Below are 27,997 nucleotides of genomic sequence, written 5' to 3'. Positions count from 1 at the left end.
GACAGCCTGGAGACTGGAGTTGCTTCGAATTCTGTGTCTCCCTCTCTCTCTGCTCCTCCCCTGCTCACACTCTGTCTCTCTCTCTAAAATAAAGATTAAAAAAATTAAAACAAAACAAAACAAAAAATACATATGCACTTATATGGTCCATGTCAAAACAAATGCCTAATATATATATTATATATATATGTATATATGTATATAAAAATATATTATACATATATATGTATAATATATATGTGTATTATATATGTATTATATATATATATATATATATATATATATATATATATATATGGTAGTTAATGGCTTTCTGTTTTATTATATGGTTGTTCACGGCTTTCTGTTTTATTCCACTGTTTATTTTCAATTAACCAAAGAGATAATGAGAGGGTTTTTATTGTAATTAAATGATGATAAGCATGAGGAAAAAAGAAAGACTTAAGAAATAATGGCTCTCCAAAATATGACTTGTGTTTTGGTACAATTTTTGATAGATTTCCTGAGAGTAACTTAGATTTCAGTCTCTCATAATTTGGAAGATCTTGGGCTAGATCTTAGAAACAAGTGAAATCACCACTACTGAAACAAGTGCTTCTAGGGAAGTTTTGGTAAGACAATATTAATCGTTTTTTGTCTTCTTAAGCAAAGGACACTAATGGACATTTTAATTTTTAAATATTGTTATATGTGTCTCTATATAATTAAAAAATTGTTTTTAGAAAGAAAAAATCTACTGTAAAATTATAAGGTTATGCTTTCCAGCCCTGGATAATATATTTGTATGTATATCTATGTTGCGTTTTACTTTACTTTTTTTCACGTAAACAGTTGAGAGAACTTTTAGTCATTGCACTTTGCTTAGATGATACAAATACATTTATGTTTGAGCCCTTTGAAGTGTTTTGAAAACTTTGTGTTTACCTTTGATTCAGCCATAGAGTTTAGTGCAAATGTAGTTTTGGTTGCAGTAGATTCAATGGGTTCAGACAGGATCAAATTGTAAACATTTTGAAGCAGCAATGCCTTAGCACAAAGTGTTGAACATGCTTTGAATTCCATATAGTGATATACTGTATCTTTACAGAACTGTCAGGGTGAAGAAAAGAAGTGTTGCAACAGTTATAAACATATCACATACAGACATTTATTCAGACAAATAGAGATGTAGCTGGGTGTCATTTTAAAGCTCAACTATTTATGCTCTTGGCAGATAGCTGAAAACAGAATACATTTGTAGCTCAGAGTTTCAAAAATGTAAAAACAACCAACAAACAGTGCTTTGTCAATGGTCAGTGTATCGGGATTAGCATAAGCATGTGAAATACTGATACTTCTTATTATTCTTTGCTTTCACATTTAATCATCATTAATAAAAGCTAGAGCCATTAAGAAGAATCTAAGTTTGTTCCATTGTGAAGGGCACTTAGACCATATTTTCATTTTCCTATTTTCCATCTCACTCTTATAGAAAATATAATGATTTTAAAACCCAGATTCATATAGCATTTCAAAAAAGGAAAAATAATTTCTAAAGAGGATAATGGAAATTGATTATACATGTAATTTCCACTTCTGTCCATGACAGACAACTTACGGGATAGCTCTCCCACTGTCAACCACTATAAGATCAGGCAAAACAGTGAAGCAACAGCGTTTGGAATTTGAAAAAGAGAGAACACAGGACTTCAAGAAACAAAAGAGATGAACCTCACAATTGTGTCTGTTTTCTTCCTGGAGAAACTTTCTTGATTATGGGACAGAAAGGTAGATTCCAAATAAAGCGTGGTGGCCTCACGATGCTGAAGAATCAGAGATGAGTTTGACAATGATAAGGTGGTTGGGAGTGGTCCTGTAGAGTAAATAAAGAAAAAGCTCCAGGGCTTTGCACAAGGGTGCTTTTATGTCTTCTGCTGAAGACTGAGCTGCGTATGCCATAGGTAATATTCTGCAATGTTTTGCTTAGAAAAAATAGCAAACAGCTAGAGAACACACCAGGTATAATAAGCCAAATTTCATCTGAACACCCTAGTCATTTCACTGTGATATCAGAAAAAAACACAATCCAGAAAAATCTTTGCAGGAAGGTGTCTATAGTCCTTGAATTAAGGTTACTCTAGAACTACAATAAAAAACAAACTGAAGACAAGACTGAAGATAATCAAGGTGATGCATCCGTAGATTAATGGCTTGCCAGAAAGAAAAACAAAAAAAAACAAAAAAACAAAAAAACTCAATACTTTAAGGAAACACAAAAATCAGATCGTCACCAATATTGACTATACAGAATATACAATAAATATTTACTACATATCTGAAGAAATAGGAAAAAGTGATTTAAAACCAAACAAAAGAAACAACTGTTAGAAACAAACACAGATATAACATGTGAGAATTAACTGCCTCAATAGTTTATTTTGCTATAATAAATGAAAGTATAAAGAGAAATCTAAACGTAATGAATGAGTAGAAGGGAAATCTCAATAGAGAAATAGTGACTATAAAAACGAACTAAATGAAAATTCTAGCATTTAAAATTACAATATATCCAAAATGTAAAAAAAAAAAATAAGAAAAAGATACTGGATTGGTTTAATAGAACATAGGCCATTGTAATAAAGATTATCAATCATCTGAAAATAGGAAAATAGAAATCATTGAAACTGAGGAGCATGGACAACAAATTAAAGAAAAAAAAATAAAAGACTCAGAAACATGTGGGACAATATCAGTTATATATATATATATATATATATATATATATATATATATATGATTAGAATTCCAGAAGGGAAAAGAAAGTGTATGGGATAAATAAATAAATAGTGGCTTAGCACTTTTTAATTTGAAAAAAAAAATAACCTACAGATTAAGAATCAAAACAAACCCCAAGCCAGATAAAAAAAAAAAAAAGCCACACATAAACACAACATAGTCAATCTACTGAAAGCAAAATATAAAGAACATTTTAAAAGCAGACAGAAGGGAATACCATGCTACTTACATGAGTGACTATGATAACTATGGCCTCATACTTTTCATTAAAAAAATGAAATAAATCATTAAAGACAAAAGAAAAAAATTGAAATGTTGAAATGGAATTTAAAGCCCAGAAATAAGTGTTCTCCAAATGCCATTCAAAAACAGAGACAACAAAGAGATATTTTTTCATGAACAAAAACTTGGAGAATCTACCACAAGCAGTTCTGCACTTTATGAATGTTGAAGCAGGTTAGGTAGGCTAGATGATATTGATACCAGGTGGAAATTAGCATCCATACCAACAAATAAAGAGGGCTGAGTATGGTAAATATGTGCCACGTACAGAAGTCTTTTTCAAAAATCAATTTTTGAATTTCTTCAAAAGATAATTGATTATACAAAATAATATATTCTCAAAGAGAGGGAGGGAGGGGAAATGAAATGTATAACAACTGTATAAAGGACTAGAAGGAAATGAAAGTAAACCGATGTAAGTTCCTTAAATCATGCATAAAATCATCTGCAAAATAGACTACTCTGACACATACTGTAATTCACATAGAAACCATGAAAAGCAGAGAGAAGCAGAGTGAAAAAAGCAATAGATGAGATAAAATGGAATAATAAGATGTACTCAGCTCAAAAGAAGCAAGAAAGGAAGGGAAAAAAAGAAATGGTTGACAAACAAAAATAAATAGTAAGACAGTGGCTATAAAACCATGTCCATAATTATGTTAAATTTAAATGGACCAAATAATTCTAATTAAAAAACAAAGACTGCCATAATGGTTACACAAAGAATGACCAAGCCATATTCTGTACACACTAAATATAAAGGCATAGAAAATTTAAAAGTAATATGCAGGGGTGCCTGGGTGGCTCAGTCAATTAAGCATCCGACTTCTACTCAGGTCATGATCTCTTGGTCTATGAGTTCAAGCCCCATGTCAGGCTCTGTGCTGACAGCTCAGAGCCTGGAGCCTGCTTCGGATTCTGTGTCTCCTCTCTCTCTGCCTCTCCCCTGCTCGCACTCTGTCTCTGTCTCTGTCTCTGTCTCTGTCTCTGTCTCTCTCTCTCTTTCCCAAAAATAAATAAAAACTAAAAAAAAATTTAAAAGCAATATGCAAAAATATGTTTTTTAAACACAAATCATAATGAAGTCAGTGGCTTAATAATGTCAGATAAGATTAACTCCAGCATAAAGAATATTAACAAAGATTTTTTTTAAGTTTATTTATTTATTTCGAGAAACAGAGAGAAAAAGTGAAGCACATGTGTGAGTGGGTCAGGGTCAGAGAGAGAGAGGGAGAGAGAAAGAGAGAGAGAGAGAATCCCAAGCAGGCTCTGCACTGTCAGCATGGAGCCAGACGCAGGGCTCAAACCCATGAACCATGAGATCATGAACAGACTGAGCTACCCAAGCACCCCAGAATATTAACAAAGATTTTTAAATGTCCTTTCACAATGATAAAAGGTCAATTTATCTAATTGACTAATGGGCAAAATAACAAGAGATAAGTAGGAAAATCTATACAACATCTATAAGCCATAAATCAGGAAAAATATAGTTATAAATATCTTTTATAAAGAAACATTTTTGAAGGGATACACGAGAATCTGTTAACAAACCTTTATTTCTGAAATGGCAGGTTATGGATCCTGAATGGAAAAGATAGTTGTAATTTTTCTTGTATATATTTTCCTTGGTTTATATTTTTAAATATTTTACAATGTATAGGTCTCATTTCATTATATACATGTAAGTAAAAATAATAACAGTTCCTTCCCCTAAAAAGAATATATTCCTCATCTTTTTATCCCCACCATGTTTTTTTTTTCATTTTTCAATAATATCAGCTAACATTTATTATGGAATTATTTTGTGTTACTGTATTAGTTTCCTGTTGCCATTGTAACAAATTACCACAAACTTGGTGGCTTAAAACAACACAGATTTCTTATTTTATAGTTCTGGATGTCAGAAGCGGAAAATGGATCAGCACAGCTTTGTTCGTTCCAAAAATTCTAGGGGAGAATCCTTGCTTCTCCCAGCTTCTAGAGATTGTCTGCATCACTCGTCACCCTGCATTATTCCAAACTCTGCTTCCATTCTGATTCTTCTTTCCCTGACCCTAACTCTTCTGCATCCCTCTTCTCAGCACCTTTGTTATTACATTGCACCCACCAAGATAATATAATTATTTTCCAAAATAATCCAGATAATTCTGGAATGACCTGTCCATTCAAAAACCTTGACTTAATCATATTTGCGAAGTTCCTCTACCCAAGTAAGGTAACATCCATGCATCCCAGAGATTAAGACAAGGATACCTTTGGGGGACATTTTCTGATATCCACTGGTAGGCATTGTGCTTATTGCTTTTCATTCATTTATTTCACTTAATCCTCATAAAATCTTTATGAGCTCTGTTCTACAGAGGAAACATGTTGAGGAGCTTTCATGGAGTCACAGATGGAGTTAAGAAACTGGGAAATGGGAACTTCATCCAAGTGACTCCAGAACCTTTCCCCCTAACCATTATACTATATACCTTCATTATCATATTGCTTTTCGGCATAGGTAGTTTGTGACGTTACATATTACTTTTTGTTGTAATTTGCAAGTGACATATTACGTATTTTAAATAGGACACATGGCATCATATTAAGTTAAATCAAGATGGATAAACTATTGACTGTAGGTTAGCTCTGTTTTTCTTGACCAACCTTATCAACTCCTTGAAATAATTTCGGTTTCCCAAGATCCAAGGAGCCATATAAAAATATCTGTGAACCCCCTTACCACATTAGTCTATATGCTTCAGCCAATCTTTGCTATCTAATGATCCAAGGCTTTTCTGCAAAGAGGAGGTTTTGTAATTCTGTAACTGTTCACTTTTCTCACTTTCTTTATTTCACAGAATGGTGTTAACTCTTAGGCAGAAATTAATTTTCAAGCCCACTCATATATTCTGCCCTGGCAAGTTTGGAGGCAGACAACTGACCCCAAAGTTATTTTTCACCTTAATGTAATAGGATGACTCTAGCAAGTCTGAGTATATAATACGGACACTGGATGGTAGTTGACAATTTGCCAGAAGCAAATGCAGGTTTTACTTCTTGTTCAGTCCCTGAAAACTCACGTTTGGAATATTCTATTTGTAAATCTACTAAGGAATTCCTCCTTATGGCTAGCTAGATGTTTTACATCATTATTTTGTGCAAAACCTCAGTTGCCACATCACTTTCAAGGATTTGTTCTATGACATCGATGTGGTTTGGGAACTGCCCACATTGCTCTACATTATGTTGACTCATATTCATATTTACTGTTAACTTTTAGTATAATGCCAGTTTTATTAATGGAACCATATATATATATATATATATATATATATATATATACATGTATATATATATATATATATATATATATATATATAGTCATTTTGATGAAAATCACTTTTAAGATTAGGGTACCTTTGATGCCAAAACCATTGATGCCTTTGAGCTTTGGAGGTACGTGAACTTTTTGTTAAATTAAAACTATTGGTGGTTACCATATTTTGGAATTACTCAGAATTCACTACTAGGCCTTTTTCTCATTGTGTATTTGCTTTAGATCATAATATGCAATTTATATGCTGATGATTCTCCAAATTTGGACTTCAACTCTAATCTCTTTTCTCAGAGCTTCATATTTGTACATTCCATTTTGTACTCAAAATTTCTATTTTTTTTATGTTTATTTATTTTTGAGAGAGATAGAGTGAAAGCAGGGTAGGGCAGAGACAGAGGGAGACACAGAATCTGAAGCAGGCTCCAGGCTCTAAGCTGTCAGCACAGAGCCCAATGCAGGGCTTGAACTCACAAACTGCAAGATCATGACCTATGATGAAGTTGGATGCTTAACCAACTGAGCCACGCAGGTGTCCCTCAAAATTTGTAACTATTTATCTCACATCTTCACCTAAATTCAACATGCTTTTATATATATATATATATATATATATATATATTTATATATATTTATTATATATATATATTATATATATTTATATATATTTATTATATATATATTTATTTTATATATATATTATATATATATATTTATATATATATATATATATATATATATATTTTTTTTTTTTTTAAGTAATTTGCCCAAGGTCACAATTTGAAATCAGAATTTGAACTCAGACAGTCTAGTTCAAGAATCTGAGCCTTCAACCAGCATTGTATGCTATATCCAGAAAACAAATCTTGCCAAGTCTATTTTTCAAATATTTCTCCATCTTAACCGCCAGCATGCTATCTATTCCACTAATATCTATAACAGTTTGAACAACTACAAAAAACCTCCTAACTCATCCTTCCTTTTGTAGAGAAATAGTGATTAATTGACAATATGTATTTAAGAAGAGCTTTGCTATTGTATATGCAGGAGAGAGTCATTATCAGGCTAATGTGAAGTCAGATTCTGACTTTCATTCCATGCAGTGAATGTATGGGTTTATTTCTGGTATCATCATTGCATTAATTTCTTACTTGGGGATTGTTTAGTTTCAGAGAGATAAATAAACTCTTAAATACCATGGACAAAGGAACACTTTCAAAAAAATAATGTCTTAACAATATGGTGGTTCCTCAGAAATATTAAACATATGATTACCATTTGATGTAGCAATTTCACTTTTTTTTTCTTTTTTTTTAATTTTTTTTCAAAGTTTATTTATTTTTGGGACAGAGAGAGACAGAGCATGAACGGGGGAGGGGCAGAGAGAGAGGGAGACACAGAATCGGAGGCAGGCTCCAGGCTCCGAGCCATCAGCCCAGAGCCTGATGCGGGGCTCGAACTCACGGACCGCGAGATCGTGACCTGGCTGAAGTCGGACGCTTAACCGACTGCGCCACCCAGGCGCCCCTCAATTTCACTTTTAAAAGGATTAAAAACAGGAACCAATACAGAAATCTGTACACCAATGTTGATAACAGCATTAACCACAATAGACCAAAGATGGAAACAACCCAAATGTCCATTGAAGGACAAATGGATAAACAAAATCTGATCTCTACATATAATAGGATATTCAACCTTAAAAATGAAGGAAATTCTGATACATGTTACAACATGAATAAAAGTTGAAGATGAAATAAGCCAGACACAAAAAGAAAAAATACTGTATGTTTCCACTTACACGAAGTACATGGAGTAGTCAAGTTCATAGAGACAGAGGATAGAATGGTGGTTATCAGGGGCTGTGGGGAGAAGGGTGTGTAGAGTTATTCTTAAGTGGGTACAGGGTTTTAGTTTGGGAAGATAAATTCTGAATAAGGATGGTGGTGATGATTTTACAAGTAATGCCACTGAACCATAAAACTAAAAATGTTTAAAATAGTAAATTGTATGGCATGTGTATGACAATTTAAAAAAATACAAATCTATGGAAATATAAGTATTGTTACATAGTGCTTTCATAAAGGTTAGAACCTAGAGCAGCCCCCAAAATGTAAATAACCAAACATTATTAATCTTCCATGCATTCCTTCACTAACTACAATAGCCCAGATCCTACCATCTCTTAGTTCAAATATTCAAATATCCACCTTGGGGACTATGATCTTCAAGATGGTGGAGTCATTTAGCATGAAAGAGGTAGAGCCCTTTGCAAGATAGTACCTCTAAGAAATAAATTAGGGGGTAAGCAAAAAAAGTAATAATAATAGAGATCTCTAATATAATTGGCCACCAGGATAAAAACTGAACTGTAAATTTGTGATTGAGTTAACACTTAGAAACTGCCTTTGTCCTAAGTGACCCTGACTAGAATGCACTAACAATTACATTTTATGGTAGTAGTTAACCAGGATTTTTTTTTTTTTGATTGCTGTCAAGAAATGTCAGTAGATTTTAGGGAAGAGAGCTATATTTAGGTAAGTGGCCATCAGGAAAAAAAAAAATTAAGAAACATTTTATTTAAATATTTCTTGGAAATGAATAGAAATAAACTTTATATCTCAAAATTAAAGACAAATATACAGATCAGATAAGAGCTGTTAAAAGATATTTTAAGTAATTTAATGATATAAAAATTTTAAGCATGTCCTTTACAAGCAGATACAATATAAGGACTTTGTGCTCTATTTTTACTCTTCTTTTGAAGAGCTCGTGATTATCTGCTAAAGGCTCACAACAATTATACAAAATGGCATGGAGTGAGTAAAAATGCAATGTAAGAATAAAAAAATATATACTGATATCATATGTTAATATGAATTAACATATATATGACAGATTTATATAAAAGGCAAGTGTGTGTGATTTGTATGTGGATTGGAGGAATGGTTGGGTGAACTATGATGTTTTCTCCACTTAGAGGCATAACAAACACACACAGAACTTGCTTTTTGTTTTAAGTATATATGTATATGCTTGTAAGAAGAAAGTTTGTCACTTTTTCTTCAAATTTTTTTCAGAAATGTCACACATATAAATAAGGACTGAACTAAACATTAAAAATAAATTTATTGATGGCAGACCACAAGGACACATATGTATAGTTAAAATCCCTTTATTTGTTTGAACAATACCGATTCAATAAGTAGAACAAAATATTTTAGTAAGATTATACCTTGTTTTTTACTAATGTTTTTAATAGACACCTCAAAAATATTTATGTTCTTAACTAAAATATATGGTGGATACCAGGTTTAAAAAGGGAAAAAAAAGTCTCTCTCCCCCTCACCGCCCTCTTGCTTTGTATATATCAAGCACTGTCCATATACAATTTGCCTGTCTACAAGGGCCAAGTTTTGACACAGTATACAGTTCTTTGGTGATGGGCCCATTGAATCTAAGGTAAGAAAACTTGTGCTGTAAAGAAACAAAGGTTATGAAAAGTAAAAAACGAAACAAGGATTGGAGAACCAATCAAGAAGCACAACTTTGTAACAAGGATGTCTTTAGCTATAAGATCTTGAGTTTGTTGACTAGAGGTCTTGTATTTCATTTTTCACATATGTCATATATGTAGTTTGAATAAGATCTATTTTTCACATATGTAATATATATAGTCTGAATGAAGTGGTGAAAGTAATCATTGCTAAGGCCACTGAACCTCTACCAGTCCTATGTCTACATGACTAGCATCAACATTCTACCTATGATGAAAAGTACTTGTAATTCAAGCCTGACATATGCAGTCAAATTTCTAAGCATTTTCTTTAAGGACCTCTTGATATTTAGGAACCAACCTCTCCAGAATAATCTGGGAATGTCACTGAGTTTCAACATAGTCTAATCCCACCAAAAATTGTATCTGTCTGACTCATATTTTGGTGAGAATAATTACTCCAGAGATATTCAGAATTCCATTGCCTATTTTCAGAAGATATATTTGTGTAAAAACCCAGTTCTAAGATCTGACCAGTTTCTCTTCCAAGATAAAGAAATTTCTTTTTTTTTTTTTTCCCATCCAAAGCCTAATAATGGTCTGTGATGTCTCTGGATGTCTTTATATCTTTTGATCCAGCTTTATAATTTATTTACTCCCCTTTCATTTAATTATTATACCCTAATGCATACATAAAATTTTGAGAAGACAGCTCAAAAATTAAAAAAATAATAAATATAAAATTATATTTAAAATGCAGAATAACATTTATTCAGCTTCCTCAAAATATATATCCATTCTAACATTTCTGATTTTTGGTTTTACTTGCCAATTCATGGGTTACTTCACAACCTCAAGCCATTTATGGAAAAATAAAATTCACCTGTACTGTAAAGGTAAAATCTAATATTTTAAGTTGTATTAATTATTTTAAAATATTGTGTAAAATTTTTTTTCTAAGCCATTTTACAAGCAACATAGCCATTTGGGAATAAAGTTGAGAATTATCCCATATAGAGATATAATGGGTGAAATTTCAAAATTTAATAAGTAAAACATTTTAGAAAATGTTACAAATATATTAAAAAATATTTTCCTATAATTCTTATATGGGTAGAAATTAATTTCCAAAAGGGTTGAAACTACAAATAATTTGAAAAATTTAAAAATTAAAAATAAATAGCCATATCATGCCAAAAACTTTAATTCTTATGTGCATGTTTGGTATAGTGTACTAAAGTATCTAGACATTCATTTAGTCTACAAAACATATCAAATGCCTAACCTAATAAACAAAAACAGACAGAAGGTCTGCTTTCAAAGACATTATATTCTAGAGGAAGATACAAACATTTTAAACGTAATAAATAAATCTATTATAATGATAAACACAACAAAAGAAAGGCACTTGGACTATGAAAGAATATAATAAAGATTTTACTTAATTAGGGAGGTCAGGGGTGAATTTCTCTTGGCTGATGTGGGAGGAGCAGACATACCTAGATGAAGAGGGAGATGGAATGGGTAGAAAAATATTTAGACAGAATAGAAAGCATGTGCAAAAGTCTCGTGGCCAAAGATGCAGAATGATTATAAGTGAATAACAGAGGGCTCAGTGGCTTTAGGTGTGATAACAAGGAATAATAATGAAGCAAAGAATGAGTAAAGGTCATTCCAGTCAGAAAAAAAAAAAAAAAAAGTCTTGGTATACACATAGTCCCTGTAGCAAAAAGTATTATGGCAAGAAACGGGACTACAATCTGTCATTTGAGAAGAGAAGAGAAAGAGCAAGAGTGAGGTTAAGAACGGTGGTGGAAGGTGAGGCTAGAGTAATTGGGGCCAGATCAGACAGAATATTGTAAATCACACAAAGAAGAATCCTCCTTTTATTTTAAGAACAAGAATCCCTGAAGGATTTTAAGCAAGACATGGAGGTGGTGGGGTGAGATGTTAAGGGTTTGAAACATTTACATTATAGGTCCCATTCACTGTGATTCTTTTTTTTTTAATGTTTATATTTAAGACACAGAGAGACAAATGGAGGAGGGGCAGAGAGAGAGGGAGACAGAATTCGAAGCAGGTTCCAGGCTCTGAGTGACAGCACAGAGCCAGGTGCGAGGCTCCAGCTCACGCACTGTGAGATCATGCCCTGAGCCAAAGTCGGACACCTAACTGAGCTACCCAGGTGCCCCATTCACTATAATTCTTAACTCCTCTCCAGTGCAGATCCAATGCTAAAGTACAACAGCTTCTGGTGTTTCTCTCAATTAATCATGAACTCTATTACATGTAATCAATCCAAGATTATTCAGAAGGTACCTGAGTGTCATGATATGCTTCTTGGTCTTCGTTGTATGTATTGAAAATCAATACAGTATTATAGATACACAGGTTACAAAATATTGGTCTGAATCAGTCACAACATTATTATAAATCTTAAAAGTTGCTTTTCTCAGGAAATTGCTTCTAATAGCTTGCTGATTTGTGGGGTCTTTTTTCCTATTAACATAAGCATGAAACAAGCATTTGATGTTTCAGCCTTCTAGGTAAACTTATGTTTATCTTAACTGACGAATAAATATTGCTCTGCAATATTTTATTTAATGTTTCCAGTTCTCTCTTGACTGAGAGTTCCTTGAAACCAAAGTAAAAGGCACTTCATGTTTGTATCATAGCAATTAATACAATGTCAGGCCATAAAAAGTTGTTGATTGAATGAATGGACACAATGCGTTTCACCTATGTTCTGCTATAATATGTCACTAATTCTTAAAATGTCAAGTCAATTCAATAAATATTTAATGAGTGTGTACTCTGCACAAGAAGGTGCTAGACAAGTATTTAAAAGTGTCTCATAACTGTTTTCAGAACTTACTTCTAAAGATAGACTTTTGTTGAGAACTTTTGTTTTACCACATGCCACACTGACCCTTCAAAGTTTTGTTGAATACTTAGATTAGTTATAAATGCTATTTGATGAACAGCTGTCCTCTTTAACTAGAACAAACCACACACACACACACACACACACACACACACACACACACACACACAGTCTATACTATTTTTATTTCAAAGATTATTACATAAAAATATAATGTGATTCAGAGTAAAAACCCATCCTTTTTATGAGCAATTAGCAAGTGCTAAATAACAATCTAAATAATTTATATACTATATTTCTCCTTTTAGTAAGTTTAAGAACCTTTTGAGATGAATTACAATTATGACTTTCTCTTAGAGTAAGTTAGAAATACTGTTCAAACTAGGCAAATAATGTACTGCTCTCCAAGATGACATAATAGTTAAGTATAAAATCAGTATAAGTATAAAATCAGTAATTGAACCCAGGAGTCTCTGATTTACATTCGGTGTCCTAATTTGATTCTATTGTTGGATGGGAACCAAGGAAAGTGAGTGTAGATTCTATATAAGTCTACTCTATCATTTCCTATAGAAACACTTGGCTATAAAAATTATTTGTGAGTCAGACATTTCTATCAGGAAACTGTCATTTAGCGGGTTATTTCATGTTAACTTTGATACAGTTTTTTTTTTTTAAAGGGTGGTAGGTGCCCTGCTGTCAGAGTATGTCCATGCCTGTTTTAAATTATCCAAGTAGTGAAGGCCCTAATTAACCACATGGTGATTGTGGAGGGATAAGCTGAGAAGCTAGCTAGAATTAAGACAGTATTGTAAGAGATCAGGATAGTCTAATTTCAGTGGATGGTTTAGCACCTGGGACAATGGGACCAAGAGCTTGAACCAATAAAAGATGAGATGGGAGCCAGCTGTGGAGAATGGGCATATCTTCTCACAATTTGTTTCTGTTTTTTTCTGTGCCCTTTTAATTGTCTTACCACCCTCCCAACACAAATTTATGAGATTTTACATATAAATTTCAATTTTATATTTAACTTATCTTAATGAAGTTCTTTTTTTAGAACAAGTTTTAGGTTAACAACAAAATTAAGAAGATACAGATTTTCCATAGGCCCCTGCCCTACACATACATAGCCTTCCCCATTATCACACTGACATTATTCACTAAAACGGTACCTTTTTTTTTTTTGCCAAGAATTAACCTACATTGGCCCACATGATTACCCAAAGTCCACAGCTTACCTTAAAGTTCACTCTTGGTGTTACACATTCTATGGGTTTGGACAAATACATAATGGCATGTATCCATCATTATAGTAACATACAGAGTATTTCCACTGTCCCCCAAACCCTCTGTGCTCTATTCATCTCTCCCTCCCCTGACCCAATACCAAATATCAAAACCCAAAAAAGACTATACCTTTTCCTCTAAGTACTGCTTCAATTGCATCCCAAAAATTTTGATAAATTGTGTTCTCATTTTGATTTGGTTCAAAATGTTATTTTACTTTTCTTGAGATTTCTTCTCTGACCCATGTGTTATTTAGCAGTGTGTTTTTTTAATCTCCACGTATTTAAGGATTTTACAACTATCTTTCTGCTATTGGTTTCTAACTTAATTCCACCACTGTGGCCCAAGAGCAGACCTTGTATGATTTCTATTATTTTAAATTTGTTAAGGTGTGTTTTATGGACCCAGAAGTGGTCTATCTTTGTGACTTTTTCATGTGAGCATGAGTAGAATGTGTATTCTGCTGTTCTTGGAAGCAGTAGTTTGCACATACCACTTATATCCAGTTGATTAATAACGTTTAAGTTCACCTCTGTCTTTCTGCGTTTCTGCACTTTGGACCCATTTATGAGAGAGGGGTGTCGATGTCTCCAACTGTAATAGTGGACTCATCTATATCTTCTTGTAGTTCTTTCAGTTTTTGCCTCATGCATTTTTATGCTCTGATGTTAGGCACATGCCACTAAGGACTGTTACATCTTCTTGGAGAATTCTCCCTTCTATCATTCTGTAACATCCTTCTTCATTCCTAGTAACTTGTCTTGCTCTGAGGTCTGCTCTGGCCAAAACTAGTATAGCTACTTCTGCTTTCTTTTGGTCCGCATTAGCATGTTATGTCTTTATCTCTTCACTTTTAATCTGGATGTGTCTTTATTTTTAAAGTGCGTTTCCTGTAGGCAACATATAGTTGGTGGATGGTTTTCAATCCGCTCTGACAACCTCTGTCTTTTAATTGGTGCATTGCAGCCATTGACATTCAAAGTAATTATTGATATAATTGGCTTAATATCCACCATATCTGTTGCTCATTTGCATGTGTTGCATTTGTTCTTTGTTCCTACTTTTGTCTTTTACTCTTTTTCTGCCTGTTGTGGTTCATTAAGCATTTTTTATTCACTTTTCTCTCTTAGCATGTTATATTTTTTCCAAACTCTTTTGAGCCACTGTCCTTGAGTTTACAATATACATTTGCAATTAATTCAAGTTCACTTTCAAATAACATTATATCACTTCATAGATTGTGTAAGTGCTCTATCACAAAATGGCCCTAAAACCTCCCTCCTATTTCCTGTGTCCTTGCAATCATTTATTTAACTTACATATAAGTGTACAGATTCAACTATGTGTCCATCTCTTCTGTGTGTATATATTCATATACATATGTACATACATACATAACAGATGCATTATTGCTTTTAGTATTTTGAACAAACTTTATCTCTTAGATCAATTAAAAATAAGACAAATTTGTATTTGACCTTTACTTATTTCCTCTCTGATGCTTTCCCTTATTTATGTGCATCTGTGTTTATGAACTCTATATCATTTTGCTTCTTCTAAAGTATTGATTTTAACACTTCTTGAAAAGCAAATCTATTAGTAACAGATTTCCTCAATTTTTGTTTGTGTATATCTTTTTGAAGGAACAGAATTCTAGGTTGGTGTTTTATTTGTTTGTTTTGTTTTATTTTTCTCTACGCATTTTAAATATTTCACTCTGCTCTTGCTTGCATGGTTTCTGAGGATAAATTGGACATAATTCTTATCTTTATGCCTACGTAGGTAGGATGCCCCACCCCCAGCTTTTTATAGGAATTTTTCTTTACCTTTGATTTTCTGTAGTTTAAAATGATGCCTATGTGTAGTTTTGTTTTGTTTTATATTTATCTTGCTTGGTATTCTCTGAGTTTCCTGCATCTGTGGTGTGATATGTAACGTATTGGGGGAAATTCTCAGTTATTATTGTTTGAAACATTTCTTCTCTTTCTCTCCTTCTGATGTTCCTATTTATCATATATTACATTATGCAGAGGCTTATGTAGTTGTCCTACAGCTCTTAGATAAATATTGTTGTCTATTTTTTTTTCCTTTTTGTTATTTTTGTATTTACTTTTTGGCTTAGGAGATTTCTATTGAGATAGCCTCAAGTTCAGAGATTCTTTTCTTAGTCACACCCAGCCTCCTTATAAGCCCGGCAAAGACATTCTCCGTTTCTGTTATAGTTTTTTTTTAATTTATTTTTCATTCTTTCTTAGACTTTCCAACTCTCTGCTTACATTGTCAACTATTCTTGCATGCTGTCTACTTATCCAGTAGAATTCTTCATGTATTACCCACTGTTGTTTTAAATTCCAGGGCTGATAATTCCAACATCCCTGCTGTATCTGAGTCGATTTTTATGCTTGCTACATCTCATCAATCTGTGTTGTTTTGGGTTTTTTTTCCCTTTTTTATGCCTTGTAATTTTTCTTGATAACCAGACTTGGTATACTGAGTAAAAGAAACTGCTATAAGTAATCTTTTAGTAATGAGGCTGTAAGGTGTGATGTGGGGGCAAGGGGACAATTCTATTGTCTAATAATGGATTAGGGCTCAGAATTTTAGTGCACCTGTGCCTCTTGACTATCAACTTCACAGGTGCTTCTCAGGTTTGGAGTTGGTTATTTGCCTTTCCCCAGATCATTAGGCTGTGATAAAATTATCACAGGTTAGGTTCTGGTTAACTATTTTCTCCAGACAGTATATCTTGTTTAGAAGAACAGAATGGTCTGATGTGTTTGTAAATGGTTTCTTTTTCCTTCCTTCTGTCAGAAGCACATTTTTTTTTCCTGATAATTCACTGTGAGAACCTGATAGAATTCTGGGAGGTAAAATGCACAAAATGTTCCCTCTCCCACCTCCCCTAGTGGCTGGGTTCTACTATCTAGTATTTGTCACTCAAACTTGTCCATGTGCGACCTCTATCAATTCCTCAACTAAAGTTCGGGTTTTACTACCCTGAAAGGCTCCTGAGGATGTTTCAGTTTGCGGATTTCTGCTCTGGAAGGTGTAATTCATTGTATCTGAATGTTGGCCACTCCAGTTTTGGAGGCAGCAGTTTTCCCTTAGATCTCACTTCCCTAATGGATGTAAGAAGAGTTGCTGATTTTTCCGTTTGTTCGGCTTTTCACTTGTTAGGATAGAGGGGGGACTTCTAGGCTCTGACTGGCTGGACTGGGAACTAGAAGTCTGATTAATTATTAAAAAAAAGAAAACTTCCATGTTGTATTTTTGCTTTAGTGTCTCCTACCATTACAATATAGTAATATCATATTTTAAAGCTTAAATAAGTGGGGCGCTTGGGTGGCTCAGTTGGTAAAGCCTCTGACTCTTGATTTCGGCTCCAGTCCTGATCTCATGGTTTGTGATATTGACCCCCACATCGGACTTTGAGCCGACAGTATGCTTGGGATTCTCTCTCTCCCTCTGTCTCTGCCCCTCCCCTTCTCTCTCTGTCAAAAAATAAATAAACTTAAAAAATAAAAAAAAATAAAACTTACGTAAGTCTTTATTAGTGTCGGGGTAGTAGTGTAGTAATAACAGTAAATTCTCTTCCTTTAAATAGTTTTTAGTTTCCCTTGCTTTCATAAGCATTTTTATTGATTTTTATTGATTTCCTCAGCTTTCTGCTACCTTTCTCTAATTTGGACTTAAATTCTCTCCAAAAAATATATATCTTTCTTCAATACATTCAAACACATCAAATAATCTTTTAGTTTCATATCTTTGCAGTTACTGGTTATTCAGTTATCCTTACTGGAGAATGCTGTCTTCTGTTCTAACATGATAGGCCTGCTACCTCGCTATCATCCCAAGATTCCCTTTCATCATCATCATCCTCCGGAAAATTCCCATGGCCTCTCCCAAGTGTTAGATTGCCTGTTTTCCAAACTCACATTTTCTTTTTTCTTGCTTTGCCCGTTGCTCTTGCTTTGCCCGTACATCCTGCAGCAGCTTCCAAAAGAGGGTGTGGAAGGTAGCATTTTCATGAGTTTGCTTGTCTGAAGATGCCATGACTTATTGCTTCAAACTTAATTAGTAATGTCGATGGGTATAAATTTCTGTTTTGAAGCTAACTTTGTAAGTATCACTGTTCCATTGTTTCCTTTCTCAGTTTTGCTATTAAAAAGTCTGATGCTACTGTGATTCCTGATTTTTTTTTTATTCTATTTTTTTTCTCTCTTCAGACTTGCAGGACCTTTATCCCTGGTGATTTTACATTTCATGACAATATGCTTTATGTAAGTTTCTTCCATTAATTTCGTTGGGGCTTTCCTAGATCCCTTCAACATAGAAATATATGTGTCTTTCCAGGACTTTCACCCTATAAATTGCATAAGGCAGAGGAATGACTCTGTCTCTATTTTGGGAAAAATCAATGTTGAGAGGCCTGGGGTCGCAAAAGACTTATTGCCAAAACCATGATTTTACTTTTAAGGTCCTTAGGCATAACTTCTCCTAAGTGAAATATGAGGCATATTTTTTTAAGTTTATTTATTTATGTATGTATATAGAGTACACACACCAGCACATGTGAGTGGGGGAAGGGGCAGATAGAGAGGGAGACAGAGAATCCCAAGCAGGCTCCATGCTGTCAGCACAAGGGGCTCAATCTCACAAATGTGGCATCATGACCTGAGCGGAAATCAAGAGTAGGATGCTTAACTGTCTGGGCCACCCAGGTGCCCAAGGCACATTTTTTTTAAAAAACATTATGAGTAAGACTATACAGAGAATGAGATAAGGTTTTAATTAGAGTAATTTAGCAATCAATGAAAGACTAACTCTGTATCAGAGACAACAACGGCAGCAGGGCTGGAGGGTAGTGAGTTATTTGAGCATGAAATAACCTTATTAGGCGATGGAAAGAATGACTTTAAGCCAATTTCTTCCCTCTGTAAAAGGGCATAACTATGGGCCATGATGGTGATCCACAGGAGTAGCCATTGGTTGGCTCATTCTAAGATAAAAAATTTGGGGAATGCTTAGGAGCCTGGCCACTTCATAATATATGCTCTCATGAGGCATGCAATAAAAAACAGTGCAACATACTTATAGTCCCCTGTCTATTTCCAGATTCTTCCTTATTGATTCTGAATTCAGGATGGTAGAGGGGTAGGAATATCTCCCATCTAACCTACAGGCTGTTTTGATCCTCTATTAGTCACAGACTAAAACACACATGCCAGGAGCAGATAGCTTCTGGCAGAAAACAAAACAAAACAAACAAAACAATTTCTTATTATCTCCTATATTTTCACACTGTTCACTTAGTGATTCTTTTCTGATTTACCTGGAAAGAGCTAGTATATTTTCCAGGTCTACAATTTTGAAGATGTATTGACAGAGATGATAGATAAAGATGTCACTTATAACTCAGAACTTTAAGCCACACCCACCCATCATGACAAAGCAGAAGGTTCCTATAGACTTTGTAGTCACCATTGACCTTTGGCGAGTTCGTGGATTAAGTTGAGTGATGAGCTTCTGCACAATGATCTACCGAGATCCAGTCGAAGGTCATTAATCCACATTATGTGTCCACAGTGTCCTGCAACAATGGTTGTGATTTGACCATTTAACAAAAAAAAAAAATGGTCAGAAGGACACCCGGGCATTTTCTTACATGACTGTAATGGAGGAATGCACTGCTACTCAATCAATTCTGGTAAAGTACATATAATAATATCAGCTAATAGCAAAAGAGTAAAAAAGTACATGAATACAAAGGAGGTTATTTAACAAAGCTTGGCAAAATAACAAATTTAAGGAAGGTTATTCTAGTTCTATACTGCCAAAGACAAGAAAGCCCTGAAAATAATGCTGAAATAATGTCAGATCTTAATGAATAGGTGAAAAACAACTGCTGCTGACAGATCATCATGAGACAAAGATAAGACAATTGGTTTCAAAGTATACACATTGTAATAACTTCAAATGTACAGAGAAAGAAACAGATTACAAATGTTATGGACATAGCACTAAATTAGACATTTAAAACAATTCTTCGAATTCTTTAAAAAGTCTATAAATAGCTTCCCATTTCTTGTCAATTATTTAAAACTTGTTATTACATTTATTTAATTACATACACAGAGAGCTAAATATATGTACTTCATTACAGAGACAATAACAAAAGATGGCAGTATTCTCACCTGTAACCCTCAGGAATGCATTACAATCCAGCTTTATTACAGATAATTCTTAATGATTAATTCTAAAGATACAAGTTCTGCTATACATTTGGACAAGTAAAATTAAAATAATGCATATCTCAGGAACAAGTCTTGGTGTATGAATATAATTCTATGGAATCATAGAAGACTATAGAAAAATTAGTTGACTATTTCTGTCATAAGGTTGGTTTTTACAGGTTCTAGTCCATTCCAAACAACCACTGTTCATTTAGATACCATCCTCTGTGTCAGTGGATTTGTGCACGTCCTGGATCTTTGAAAAGGATAGCATCAGTATGGCACACGTAGAGTGAGGCTCAGTGTTGTCATGTGTCAAAAGAGGGCATCCTTTGTTCAGGAGAAATCTTGTCCCACAAGTGGAGTGATCTGGAAATGTTGTCTGGGCAGACCAGAGTCCTCCAGCACTAGCGTTCAGTGCTGCTGGGAAGTCTCTGCATGCTGGACTGGCTGCTTTTCACCTCATTCCCCTACTTGTTGTTCTTCTGTCTTCCCCAGCCTCTACTCATCATGCTCCATCACACTTTTCTCCTCAGACTTCCCAGGCAGGAAGTCTCTTCACCTTGGGGATGCAGAGCAATATGGATTTTCCTTTATTCACTCTCAGAAGTGTTGTTTGACATATGAACTGTGCCCTACTTTCTTCACAGACTTAACCTCAGATTTTTAGGACACTTTCTACTTATTTCAATGAAATCTGAGGTTGCACCCTGAAACCTTTGGCTTGCATAATCATTTTGGCAATGATTTTTGGAAAAATCATTTTGGCAATGATTTTTAAGCCTGGTTACAGAGACCATCATTTAAAGGAGGAACATACACCAGGGCCAACCACCTGTCCCCCTCCCTATACTCAGAGGTTCTCACACAAGTAGTTGGATTGAGGCTTATCTTAATCTGTTTGGGCTTCTATAATAGTAATACCACAAAGTAAGCAGTTTATAAACAATAGAAATCAATTTCCCACAGTTCTGGGGGCCAAGAAGCCCAAGATCAAACTTCCTGTTGAGAGCAAACTTCTTGGTTCATAGATGACCATTTTTTTTACTCTAACCCTACATGCAGAAGGACTTAGGTACCTCTCTGGGGTCTCTCTTATTGGAAGGGCACAACTCCCAATCATAAGGGCCCTACCTTTAAGATCTAACCCCCGCCCAAAGGCTTTACCTTCTAAAACCATCATATTGATCACAAAGTTGCAACACATAAATTGGTGTCTGGGGTTTGGAGTGTGGGGGAAGCACAGATATTCTATCCATAGGAGGGTCCTATATTATGGCATTTCTCAGTTGAGATTTAAATAGCTGCTATGATTGAGAAATACTGTCTTATAGTGCAAATCTAGGAATCCTTTAGAAAGTCTTAGCATTGACCTGTCTTGTAGACCTGTTGCAAAAAAGCAAAAACAATCCCACCCCAAATTAGGTAATGTAAATTAGATTAGCATAGTGCTTAGAGCGAAGTAAATGCTCCAGTTAGTGATGATGATGGTGGTGATATTTTTCTTTCTTTTACTGATATAATAATCCTAATTCTCCTTGTGGTAATGCGGATTTTTCTGTTTGATTTGAAGTCTTCAACTACAAATTTGTAACATGGCAAAACACTGTAAAATGATTAGTAATCTGTCTTTGACTATCTTTGTGTGTGAACATCCATACGTTTGGAGCAGGTGAGTTTTACATGAATAAACCCTTTCTCTTGTCAAATATAAGGTAGTTGTGTTTAATTGTTCCTCATCAAAATCTAAATTTAATTTTCAGTTTCTATGAGGTTACTGTTGTCCATTATTTGTCAAGAAGGAGGTAGTAGCCTTGATTTGATATAATTTGGGCAACATGAGAAAAAAAGACAAAAAAATTGAAGTGAAAGGAAAAAAAAACTCATGAGTTGAAGTTGTGAAATTTACATCAGGGACAAAACAAAATATATAAGAAATCAAGTGAGGTATCCTTAATTAAGGAGTAATGTGAAACCACAGAAAATACAGTTGTTCAGAGAACACGGTGAGAAACAAATACTTTTTTCCCACTGATCTGTAGGTCTCTTTCAGACATTAGTGATGATATTCCAAGGGAATCTAGTAAAATAAATCTAGTAAAATAAATTAGAGTATATATTAAATTGAGATATCTTCCATGATAAGTTAATGTTTGCAGTTTGTGTCTAAAAACAGTGTGCTGAATCACTAAAACAGCATGAGTTTCTTACCTTCAGTCTGAGAATTCTTATTTCTTTAACATATAAGATGGGAGAACTTTCTCTACCCTTAGTCATTTTCCTCTTCTCTAGGGTAAAATTTACTGACACATAAACATAGTTAAACATCTTGAAGATATTTATTCTCAGAAAATAAAGGTGACATGGCCTAATAATTCTAAGCATTTTCAAAATTTTATCTGCACAGGAAACAGAAATAAAGATAATACACTGAACCTGCCCCACAATAGATTTAAGGTAAGCGTAAAGAAAAAAAAAAGGTGACAGTGGAGAACACGAAGCATAAAAATAAAAGAATACAAGCAAGATCAACAAATAAACATTCTTATCAGATTTGGTTATGCCTAGAATTTAGTAGATTGAAAATATAATTTTTAGGTATCCCTTACTATACCAGGAAGTTATCATTGATTTATCATCTCAGTTATTTTGAACAGTTTGCACTTTTTCAAAAGCAATATAAAAGTATTCATGAAACAGAAAAAAAAAAAAACATTTCTTCTAAATAGATTAACCTCTGAAATAAGTTTACAATGAAACATTTGGTAGTGTGTTAGCAAAAAGTAATGTTTTAAAGCCACACATTTTAAGATAATTTAAATAATTCCTATTTTTCAGTAGGTTTTAATAATTTAACTTAATCACTTGTTGTTCTTAAACTGAAAAGTTACCTAATAAAACCATTCACGCATGTAAGTTCCTGATATACTTTACATATTATATTTCTTTAAATAATAATCGTAATAAGGATAAACTAGTGTATTAAGAGTGTTTGTGGAATACACAGAGGTGCCATCTTGTGGATAACGCAACCATCGGCCAGTTATTGATGCTATAAGACATAAAATTATATAATCTAATATTCCTAACTGCTCAGAGAAAGTAATAATGTTCACAAGAGTTTAAAACCCGTTTAAATTCCTAAGCCCTGCCTATGAAATTATCACCTGAAGGACATATTCATTTCTTCTGAAGTTAGTATTAACCTAAACCTTATTAATATGTAGGTTGGGGAACATTGGAGGATGGTCTCTCCAGTTTAATTAGCCTCTAGTGCTGATTTGTTTTGATAATATAAATAATTAGTTTAACCACAAAATTGATGTAACAGAAAAAATTGTCAGGCAATTAAATACTGCAATGATTTCAGCTCCTGGGAAATATATAGTATGTAAGTAGAGTAATAAAACTGAGATGTACTTGGCTTGAGCTACAAAACATCTTCTACTTGATTTGTCAAAAATATTTTTATGGATTCCATTTCCTTCATATCGGAAAACATACACTAATAAAAGTGTACTCAGAATAAAGCTAAATTAATTCCTGTTGTTATCTTTCCCTTATATTAAGCTTTTACATGGCTTTAAAGTTAAAATATTTTTCTGTTCTCTGGAACCCGTAAGTGTTAGCTGGCCATGGTAGTTGGAAGAATGTAGTAAAATAATGAGAGATGTGGATGAATTCATGATAAAATGTTGTTTTTGTTATTTTTCCTTTCTATGAAGTTGATTTTTTTAATCCTGAAAAAATGTATTTTACTTTTCCACATGTGTATAATAAATAGTATACTCAAAAAAGTGATACCATCTTTTCATTTTTCTTTCTGTAGCTTTATGTTTCAACATTTTTATACTTAGAATGTTTATTTTTTACATTATATGTTAGATGTCTTACTAATACTATTTATGATAGTAATAAGGATTTTATGTCTTATTATCAATGTTCATACTACATAATTGCCGTCTTATTTTTGGCTTTAAATCATATTCATATGTAAACCAATGTTTAAGTATCAAGACTTTACAAGAGGGCATACTGCAAGTAAATCAATGAAAGGCCTTGACCATTAATATCTCCACTCATCCTAAAGAAACACTACCAAACTATTACTAAACTTCATAACTTCCACTCATTAATTTCAGATGATTACCATCCATCATCAAGAAATACAATTTTTCTGTTCTTATGTATAATCAACTACACTGGAGTGAACACACTGATTTCCAGATGTGATATATGCTATATTTATCTGGAACTTTCTTGAGTGAATAGATGTAATTGTTTGAAACCAAAATATAAATTCTGTCTTAATTAATTACAATGAAATTTGAAATTAAATTAACGCATAGAGTAAAGATTATTATTATAAATCAGCATTAATTTAAAATATTTCTACTAGATTTTCCACCTCTGCTATTCATTCTCCTAAGAATTATATTATATTCCATTAATGTTCCTATATTGTACACAATTCAAACATTTATTCTTTCATATTTTATAAGTAAACGCCCTAAAAATTTTACTGATGCAATGAATAATCTTGATCATGTGTAATATTTAAGCAGAGAATTCTGTATTCTTATAAAATCTTATTTGCTTATTTTAATACTACAAAATTAGGTCCCTTTACAAATGTATTCAGTTATTAATGAATTGTGAAGGATGTGGGTATTTGACACAAGGGCCCTGCACAATACCAGGAGTATTTTTATTTCCCAATCTTCATGCTGTCCTATATCTATGTGGAATAGCAGCACACAAACAAATCCAAAACAAAATAAGAAGTTACAATCTGTATTTATTAAAAGAACCAGAATATACATTTATCTTAAAATGGTATATATCTATCTGTATGTGTTCTATGTGCAACAGGATATAATCTAAATTGGGTATTTAACTATCCCTGCTATTAAATGTTTATATTATTAAAATTTTATGTGATGTATGAAATGGAGGAGCATACTTTATTTTATAAATAATTATTTTCTCCATGAAATGTCTCCTTAGCAATTACAATGACTTAGCTTTATCATTTGTCTACCAGACATACAGTTGACATTCCCATTGTCCAAATTCATCTTTCTGATCTATCATTCAATTTTATGTCACTTTGATGGCAATGAATCTTTTTTTACACACATTTCCGTCTAAACTCCTATGTTGTTAGGCAGAAATAAATGAACAGCATCTTTCATGTTGGCCCAAAGTACATCCTGACAAATAGTCTTCTTGAATCTAGATTCTTGCACTTGACTAAGATGATTAAATTCCAAATAATACTGGGAGGGGCAATAACTGTAAGAAAAGACCACTGAGTGGCACCTGGCTGGCTCAGTAAGTAGGACATACAATTCTTGATTTTGGGGTCATGAGCTCAGGCCCCATGTTAGGTGTAGACCTTACATAAAAATAAATTAATAAGAGGTGCCTGGGTGGCTCAGTTGGTTAAGCATCCAACTTCAGCTCAGGTCAGGGTTCGTGGGTTCGAACCCTGTAATGAACTCTGTGCTGGCAGCTCAGAGCCTGGATCCCTGCTTCAGATTCTGTCTCCCTCTCTCTCTGCCCCTCCCCTGCTTGTGCTCTGTCTCTCAAAAATAAAAAAATAAACATTTAATTTTTTTTAATAATAAAAATAAATAAATAATCTACAAACATAAAGCAAGAGGAAGGAGAAGAAGGACCACTGAGTGAGACACTACTATAAACCAAGTTAATTTACAACATTATTTTCTACTAGAAATTTTAAGAGTTTTGGGTAATAATATTTCTTATTTTTTAGTATTTTTTAAATTTTTTAAAACTTATTTTTGAGAGAGAGAACAAGTGGGGGAGGAGCAAAGAAAGAGGGAGGCACTGAATCCAAAGCTGGCTCCAGGCTCTGAGCTGTCATCACAGAGCCCAATGAGGGCTCCAACCCATGAATAGCAAGATCATGACCTAAGCTGAAGTCAGAGGATTAACCGACTGAGCCACCCAGGCACCCCTGGGTAATATTTCTAACTTCATTATTTTGAAGACACTAAATTGACTCCTCACTTTATATACACAAATGCCTTTAAAATGAATATATTTTACATAACAATAACATTAATTTCCTCTTCTATTTATGTAAGACTTTTGAATACGTAGTGTTTCATACATTGCCTCACTTAATCCCTACAACTTTTTTTTTCTTTTTTGCTGTATGTAGCATTATCATTCTTATTCTATACATGGAAGTTATTAATTTTCCAAAGTTCTCACAAATAGTAGGTGATGGAGCAAGAGTTGGAGGCTGGATCTTTGCAGCCCAAATCTAGAATTCTTGCCCCTGTATCTCACATACAAACCTGCTACTAAGATTATTCGAACGGTTAAAACAATGGTCATGAGAGTCAGAACTTGAGAGGAAATTTTGAATGTATGGTTGATGAAAGCATATTTCATAGATTTTCAACTTTTAGAACTCTGATTGAACCATACAATAAAAATAATTGTCTGTCATTGAAAATGTGAAATAGTCTTAACAACTATTCGCCCTGAATCCGTTATTCACAAAGACACGTATCAACATAAAGGCATATCAGGGCACTGTGGGTGACCTTCCTTTCCCTAAAGGTGAGGATGGATGAAAAGAATTTCTCTCACTGTCTCTCCAGGTGGTTGTACTGTTTGCATGCTGAGCTGCACAGCTTTTAAAGGGCTTGCCCTGGGATATGACTGGGCTGGATTTAGAAGGAGCCGGTCATTGAATAGCTCTGGTAATTCTTGCATCTCACAGTTATGCGGCTGACAGCTCCTTTGGTGGAGAAAGCATAGATATATTTCAAGGTGATGGTAGTTTTGTCCCTCTGGCAGCAAGCTGCTGCGACCGGCTTAGCCCATTATCCCCTTCTCCCACTGGATTTAAGCCTGGGGAGAAGTCCCGGGCTTTTGTCAGGATAGAGAGTAAGGGATGGGTAATTATTCCCTGTTCGTGCTCAGAGAGAACAGCACTATATTCTAAAGTAGACTTCAATTACTGAAATGGGCTTGTCTATGGTTCTAGTGACTTATAAATTACCCTTTGTAAAAACCAATATTTAACATTACTATTTTGGTGATGTTACACTTTTAATGTCTCACATTTTAAGCTTCATTATACAAAACTTTGGAGATACTGTTTAACATTCAGGGAGTAAAATGCACCTCTATTTTTTTTATTAGAAGATTTAAAAGTATAGATGGCTACTGTGAGCAAATTGATTGAAAGCTCCACTGTATAGTTGTCTACACTGTAATTTTTCTCACCTTGACTTTCTTAATCTCACAGGGTAGTTCTGTAAAATCAATGTAAAGCAATTACAAAATTTACAATTCCAGATGTTATTATTGCATTAATATTTCCCTTTAATATCCATTCTGGGAAATACCTTTCATAAATATTGCCACTTCATAAATATTTAAAAAAATAAAATTCTCACAGATCCCAATTAATTAGTTATGTAAAATGGTCCTAGCATATTTGAGGGGCAGTATTTTCAGTTTGCTCACCTCCAGGAGCTCAACATCACTTTCATTCCCCTTTCAGCCAAAATTATAGCCAGAGATGAGCATTTCAATTTGCAGCTGACAGTTTAGGGTTAAGATATGATTCCAGGTAACAGAAGCCAATGAGAGTACACCCAGTTGATGTTTGTGACATCATCTTCCAGTCGGAGTACATAGAACAGCTGAGGTAGCGTTCAGTTTCAGCC

General features: G+C 33.8%; 1 protein-coding gene and 1 long non-coding RNA gene across 2 annotated transcripts in view; one reads left to right on the top strand and one right to left on the bottom strand.

The window, feature by feature from the left end:
- Window positions 1-27,997, top strand: part of MGAT4C (MGAT4 family member C) — a 724,438-nt gene that overhangs the window by 475,608 nt on the left and 220,833 nt on the right. The gene's annotated exons all lie outside the window — the stretch shown is intronic.
- On the bottom strand, window positions 24-27,987 carry LOC123386665. Its single transcript, XR_006600921.1, has 5 exons — window positions 27,795-27,987; window positions 19,488-19,639; window positions 1,716-1,852; window positions 925-1,089; window positions 24-83 (listed from the first exon to the last, which is right to left on the bottom strand). It is a non-coding gene; the product is annotated as an uncharacterized LOC123386665 (long non-coding RNA).

The sequence above is a fragment of the Felis catus genome, chromosome B4 (assembly GCF_018350175.1).
Source record: "Felis catus isolate Fca126 chromosome B4, F.catus_Fca126_mat1.0, whole genome shotgun sequence".
In the NCBI taxonomy this organism is placed as follows: Eukaryota; Metazoa; Chordata; class Mammalia; order Carnivora; family Felidae; genus Felis; species Felis catus.
The sequence above is the reverse complement of the archived record's forward strand: the minus strand, read 5'-3'. Positions and strand labels throughout refer to the sequence as shown.